Source organism: Lolium rigidum, unplaced genomic scaffold, assembly GCF_022539505.1.
Source record: "Lolium rigidum isolate FL_2022 unplaced genomic scaffold, APGP_CSIRO_Lrig_0.1 contig_30896_1, whole genome shotgun sequence".
In the NCBI taxonomy this organism is placed as follows: Eukaryota; Viridiplantae; Streptophyta; class Magnoliopsida; order Poales; family Poaceae; genus Lolium; species Lolium rigidum.
In genome coordinates this window covers 10,243-17,800 of record NW_025900154.1, presented here as the reverse complement: position 1 = coordinate 17,800, position 7,558 = coordinate 10,243, and the positions used below count along the sequence as shown (strand labels likewise).

At 46.5% G+C, this 7,558-nt stretch overlaps 1 long non-coding RNA gene across 1 annotated transcript; it reads right to left on the bottom strand.

Moving 5' to 3' along the window:
* Positions 1-480: 480 nt before the first annotated feature.
* On the bottom strand, positions 481-1,770 carry LOC124680932. Its single transcript, XR_006995631.1, has 2 exons — positions 1,616-1,770; positions 481-964 (listed from the first exon to the last, which is right to left on the bottom strand). It is a non-coding gene; the product is annotated as an uncharacterized LOC124680932 (long non-coding RNA).
* Positions 1,771-7,558: the final 5,788 nt, after the last annotated feature.

Here is a 7,558-nt window from a genome sequence, read left to right as displayed (position 1 = left end):
GCCACGGATCTCATATTTTATTTTTCAATGCACATATATAAGATGACATTAAGCCCCGTCAAGCAACATCTTTAACGAGAAAGGAATATCTCCTACACGGATACTAATCTGGTTCATCGCTTGAATCCTCAAGTGTTCCGATATTTCCCGGACCATATACCATATGTAGTGCCATATCAGCATCTATCAAGGCGATCATTTATGTCGAACATGCTCCAGTCTATGTTTCGTCACACACCAGGTTAAACTCCTTGCACTTGATGAAAACATGTGCTCCTTCCACCTCAGATAGTAAAATGTCTTGCCATGGTCCCGTGATATATTTAGGTTTTGACAACCTTGTAGTTTGACATTCAATTAAAATGCATTTCGAGAAGTCATAATTTTCTAGCAACAAGTTTTCAAATGCATTTAGGATACTGATATATATTGAGAAGCCGTAATTTTGCAGCCACGTAGCCGTAATTTTGTAGCCACATATACGCATAATCAAACTTTCTTTTTAAGCCTTAATTAACTTGAAACTTTCCATGAGTCATGACACTGCGAAAAAATAAAAGAAACTCACACCCAAACTGGAAATAAAAGAAACTCACACCCAAACTGGAACACGGCCACCCTCTTAGTGCCTCTCGCCTGCCTCCCCACTCTCGACCTTCCTTCTTTCTATCTCCCTCCATTTCCCTTTGGTGAAGAATCCTTTCCTTGCCTCCCCACTACTGGCGACCGGACTGCCAAGTCCTCTGCCTTCCAGCCGCTAGCCTCGATGAACGCCTTCTCCCCACCGCTGCCGCCATTACCTATCCCTGGTGGCACGCCCATGTTCTTCTCCGCCGCTTGTCGTTGGTTATGGTACTCGAGGGAGGAGGCTAGCTTGTGGTAGGTCCACAACCCAGCGCTTGGCGCCATGGAAGAGGAGTGACAGACCTTGTCTCAACAGGATATGTGGTACACGTGTAATCATCTGCATATGTTTAGCATAGGTTAGTCCTCACATAAGTTCAAGTATTACAATATGATTATTCAGTAAGCCAAACATATACGCATATGCCATGTAAATGAAAATTATCCATTGTCACCAACAGATTTTCCGAAACAGAATCTCGTAATACTGAGAGAAGACATCATAGTTTGAGGTGATGATGGAAATATCCATTGTCATGCATACATAGGGAGGCTTTGCAGTATTTGGAACGTAAATTTCAGGGAGGTGAACCTTTCTCTCATAGCGCCATAGAAATTAAATTCGTGGGAAGGGGGAAAAATCAAGTACAGTTAGGTAGCAAACAACCAGTTGAGAAAAGTAAGTTTACAAAACCCAAAAAAAGCTCCAGCTCACAAATTGTCCATCCATGAACTTAAGAACATACATTTTTCTCCAACTGAGTTCTAGATTCATGAATATCAAAAAATTGCTTCAAATTGCACATTTCCTTTCCAGTCAAAAAGCAAACTATTTTCCAAAGATCCATCATTGTCATATATACTCGTATCGTGAGGATCCAAATCCTTGTGGAATGCGCACAAAGTCTCAGATATACACGTATCATCAGGAAACCTTTCTCAAATAATGGCAGGCATGCAACTTTTGATGAGGAAGAGAATCAGAACTGACCTCGTTGGAGGCCATGGCTTTGCATTGCTTGAACTGCCCTCCTTGGTGAAAACATGTTATATCTCAGCGTTAAAATAGTCTTTACCAAATCGAAGGTTCGGATCTTCTACTTTTGTTTTCTAACAATGGTGGAATTTTTTATTCCATAAGGTAAAACTACAGTGGCAACATAGCAAGTATTCAATTTTTTCTCGTTATTACAAATTATTTACACAATAATGCAAGTAGTGAGCTACCTGTGATTGGGTTGTGCCTCTATGATAAGCTAATTTGTCCAGGCCCTATGTGTCTGATTGCCCTTACCTTTGTATGGTACATGAAACAAATATCAGATCAAAATTTTGCATTTTTCAGGAAAGTCTAAGAAATTCCGAAAGGGCAAGAGGGTCATTGCTCACCTTGTTTCTCGTCAAGCTCCTCCAGATTTTGTGACACTCCTTGCACATGATATCTGAATGTATCACCAAATCATAGGAAGTCACGCATCATAATCAAAATACTATAGAGACCGAGAGGCGATAGTTCTGATGAGTACACTAAGAAATTTAGCCAGCATGCAAATTTGTCATGTTACTTGAACTTGAACAACAACATAATTTTTTTTAAACGGAGGCAAAAGCTTTGCCTCATTCATTGATTAAGTAGAAGGTGCCCGGTTTTTAGAAGAAAACCGGGCGAAAACCTACAGGGTCAAGCCCACACTCACAACTGCCCACTCGCCACCACGAGGGGCACACGAAACCACCCTGGCTACCACAAAAGCTACACATATGCGAAGCTCAAGTTGACCTATGCCAAACAGATGGCTCTTCGAGAAGAGGCTGGCAGCTCCGATTCTGAAGACGAAACCGTACACTTCCCAAAAGTAGTTTCGACTTCACATCAAGAGGAGACCAACCCGAAGACATTCAGACACGCCGGAACGGAGCCGACTAACATGGGCTTGTGCAACCAAGCCTTGCTCATCACCATTGTCGTTGCCTCGCAAAACCTCCACCCCGAAACACCCGCATCACCGGTTGACCACCAGCCAACCCAGATGCCGTGTGCGGCCAGCCCGACGGAGTGCGGGAAGGGGATCACCGGCTTCAAGACGACGCCCTCAAGAGGGGAAGCGACGATAGAACGACGCCGTCATCCGATCCCGCAAGGCAGGATCTAGGCTTTCACCCGAAGACGTGAACCCGGTGATAGCGAAGGTCGAAGAGCTCCACGACCGCCCCCCAAGAAGGACGGCGACGTCCACGGACGCCGCGCGGTCAGGCTTTCGCCTGGAGCAATCAAGCCTACAACATTCCCACGCAACCGGACAACAAGACGAAGCTTCGCCAGTCCGCACTCCACTGACACACACCTCCCATGCGGCGACAGCGCGACCGCCGCATAGGAGACACCGAAGCTTCACGCTGCCCAAGCCATCCGGAACCCAGCGAGGCCGGAAAATGACTAACACAGCGCGCCCCGGACCATCCCTGCACCGCACATCAGCCAGGGACTGCACGCAACGCAGCCTCGACCATCCACATGGCCCAAGCGTCGCCGCATCCGCCGGGCCGCCGCCACGGCCCGCCTCCCCATCAGACCCCAACGTCCCGGAGCCGCCCTCCGGCGTCCTTGCGCCCACCTCCGCGCCACATAGCGCCCAACCTAGCCATCCTCGCACGCCCGCCCGGAGCCACCTCGCAGCAGCACCCGCCCGGCCACCCCCGACGCCTGCCCGGAGTAACCCCTCCGGCAACAGCAGACTGCTGCCGCGCTCCACCGCACCACCTCGGGCGCCCCACACCACTGCGGCCCAGATCGGGCCCCGAACGCCCCGCACCGCCGGCCGCCGCCTGCTGCTACGCCACGGCCGCGCCTCCACAGCCCGCAGCGCCCAGCCACACCACCCCGCCGCCGCAGCAGACGGGACTCCAGGGCCGCCGCCCTGGCTTCCACCCTCCCCTCCGGCGACGCCCCACACGGGCCGGCCACCCCGACGGGAAAGAGCTCGGGCCTCCCTCACCCCCTTTGGAGATGAGGCCCGCCGCCACCGCGGCAAGGGCCGGCGGCAGCGGCGGCGTAGGTCGGTTGCTGGCGGCGCGGGTAGGGTTTGGCTCCCGGCGTCGCCTGGGGAGCGACGCGAGGAGCCCCTGGCTTCGTGAGATTTAGTTCACTTTTTGGCCTAAAGTAACAACATAATATAGAAGCTATGGTGTCCCGTACTACTACAGAGAGAGAAATATAATGTAGTTACGAAACTTTCAAATGTCAAATATGCATGCATACTGCAAAACAGTTACCACTGATGAAGCAATAGATTATTGCATACAAACAGCATTTTCGTACTTTATACATAGAACGTAGCAACATGAACTCCTCAAAAATTTCTTATCAATGAGCACTATGTATGCATCCCGTTAATACACTTGTCAATATACAATCAGCAAAGAACTAAAGATGAAGCTCTGTATCTAGAAACTACCGAAGCAGTAATATCATTTTTTCCATGCGTTCCTTCAAACAATGCTCCTTCTTGCAGAACACAGTAAAGAAAACGGAAACCTAATGGAGTTTGATCTTACAACCAACCTCCTCAAGGGGCCTCAAGGCTGATGAACTCGTCGCCCTTGTGATCTGCCACCACAACCATCTGATTGGCCTCCATGTTCACATCATAGCTTCATCTCCACTAACATGGTTAGACATAAAGAAAGAAGAGAAATTGATAGAAAGACTGGAAGAATGAATCATGCAGTCTTAGACATAAAATTAAGAGTGGTGTGGAACAAGGAATCGATTCTAGAAAATAACTATGCAACATTCCTGGAATAAAAAAGTATATATACAACATTCCTGAATTCATGAGGAAAATAAATTACCTATGCAACATTCGTGAATGGGAATTGTAGATTGTGTACAAATTGATGCTTGCTTTTGTGTTAAGGATTCTAACATTTATGATGTACTAAAACCATCGTGTAAGTAAGTCTCATATACTGGATATATCTTAGAACAGAATTGCACGGTAACTCTGATGTTGAAAAGAAAGTCAGCGTAAAATGCGATAATCTGATCGTTGTCTGCACAAAGTTCAAAAGAAAGAATAGGGAATTTTCGATTAGTATTTGATGTAAACATTAATTAGTACATAAATTTAGAAATGAAAAGTTTCTAGCAAGGTATGCAGTACCATTCGATAGAACACAAACTGAAAAGAAATAAAAAAAAACCGCGTCGCGGAAGCGCAGAAGGTTCACATCCCTTTGGTGACTGAAGGATCCTCGAGCCATTATAGGATCCTACTGCTATAGATGCCTTGACCTCTCTTATATCAACTCCAACACTCCCGCTCTTCCTCGCTATCTCAGGTAGGATGATGGGATGGAGGGCGACATCGTGCAAGCACTTACATCCAATCGAAGAGCCCCGTTCCATGCTTCCTGAAGATCCTTTCCATTGCTCTGGTCACCTCGAATCTTGGAGTCATGTCGCTACCACCTATCGACACCCCAATGATCTTGGCTCCGGGTGTTTCATCTGCTTGAGAATCTAGAACCAGGTTATTATGACTTGCTTCAAGGGCTATGATATGTCTCCATGCAACTGAACAGGATGTTACTTTGTAAATCAAGCAAGACAGCTCATAGCCATGTGAGCGCAAGAACCAACACAAGGAAAACAAATCTCTAATCTCCGTAGATAACCACCTACGCTTGAGGACGGCGACCATTGTGATGGTCTGAAGCACAGTCCTCCTGGTGGGTTGAGGTTCGGAGAGGCTTGAAACAGGCAGCTGGGTCATTTTCTGAGCAAACAAAGCGGACAATGAACCATTCTGTCTAGAAATACATGCACGATTTGCCAATAGCAATGAGTTTTCAAAATAATGCATGTGCATATCACTGCCAATACTAACTGTAAAACGGTTGCAAGCAATTTGCAATGTTAATCTCATTTCAAATACTGAACTGTAAAAAGGTTGCAAGATTTACAATGCATCAATCTAAGTGTTTTCCCCCAGACAATCATAACGATCCTAGCATGCTTATGTGTGCAAACATGCATCCATAGTTATGTGTTGACATCCATCCATAGGAAGAACCAAGATATAAAGAACATGATCGCCTTTGTGCTTAAAGGCTTGGCCTAGCTTCAGGAGGTATCTACCGCAGGTTTGGAGGTTGGCATCGGGGAAGAACACGGGCACGAGATGTGTGCACTCTCTTTTCCCTGACTAAGATGAAGTGTAGGCTAAGCCTAGAATCATTGTTGTGAAGGAGCAAAAGAAATTTCTTTGTCAACAAATTAACATAAAACTGAGCTGATATGAGGATCTAGATAATATAGGAAAAATTAAGTGAGTATACTGTAGTAGTAACAACTAACTTGACATGGCATTCATCGGCAGGAACCAACTACATATTGCCGCATACTTCCGTGGTGCGTGTTAAGTGCCCTTAGACTTGCTTCATTTCCGTTCCGCGTTATGCGTTGGCATATTCTTAATACTACTGTTCCTGGACCCAAAAATCGTGTGTTCTGCCTAGACCGAAAAATGTGGGAAAATCATCCCTGCTGCTTTTATCCCCTCTGTTTTAGTTGAGATGCAGTGAATACTACTGCCTTTAGTTCAGGCGAACAGAGTAGAAGATATAGCTCGGACGGAAAACACATGCTAAATAAGTACAAGTCAGAGGGTAAGATAGATATGTCAGATAGTGATAGCTACCAACATCTTTTGGCCGCCAACTCTTGCTTTTGTTGGGCTACAGATCCCTCTCACCCAATCTACTACAGGCCTCACTCAAAATTACCTAGGAAAATTCGGTGCCCACTCATAATAGTGATAGGTAGCCTTCCACGGTAGACAGATGATCACCGTAGCCCGGAGGCTCCCTGACTCGCAAAAGAAGATCTTAAAATTTTATCATTGAGTTATGAGCTAGAAAGCTCTGTTTTGTTTCATTATACTGCAGACACCAATTTTCACTTTGTGGCCATTTGTTTGATATATAACATAGTAAAGTTAGCTTTCTGTTGCTTTACTGAAGGGCTATGGAAGTGCCGTCATTGCGATTGGATGTACCGTTTGGCTAGTCCGTACGAAAGTGGTGTCCTAAATCATCAGGGCTATCGCCACCAGATTGATCGGAAATCGTTAGTTCAGAAAGAACGGTTTACAGTTCACTGAACAGGGGTTAGTGTCAGAAACTGAAACAATGAGGCGATATGAGAAGATTTAGCATAGCAGGGATCAACTTCAGTTCACCTAGCATATCTGCACTTGGGTTATTTGTGTTTCTTGTTATACTATTTGAAATTGTTTTGCTGCACAAAATAGTCTCATGTGAAAATAAACTGAAGAAGGTCCTTCACTGCGTCTAACTCTGTACTGATATTGCTCTTTTTGTTTTTTCAGTTCCTCATATCATTACTGGAGTAAGCGCCAAATACCTGGTCACTGAAGCGGCACAATCAGGCCCCGAAGAGGAGGAGACAAATGGGACTCCGAGTCCGAAGGGCAGAGAAATTGAAACACATGAAAATGGCAGTGCTCAAGAAGCTAATGGATCACACACAAATGGTTCACACCAAGTCTATAAGTCTATAACGTCGACGAACCTGAGATTGCAAATCCTAAATAAGAATCCCAGCTTCAATCAAAACCATATCATAGAAATTAATCAGATTGGTCCGTTCTAGAGAGAGAGAGAGAGAGAGGAGGCACCTCACCGGCCGCGCGGGGCGGAGTTGTTCCAAGCGAGGTCGTCGAAGGCCTTCTGCGGTGAACTGGCCCCATGGAGAACGCCGTGAGCTGCATCGCCGCCGGCGCGTTGTGGTGGCCGGCTCGCCGTGGTGCAGCAGCAGCCCCCTTGGCCAAGCGCTCAACGCAGGCGGGCGAGATCAATGGAGCCGCGGGTGATGTGCGTGCACACGCCGGCGAAAAGACCTTCCGCTCCG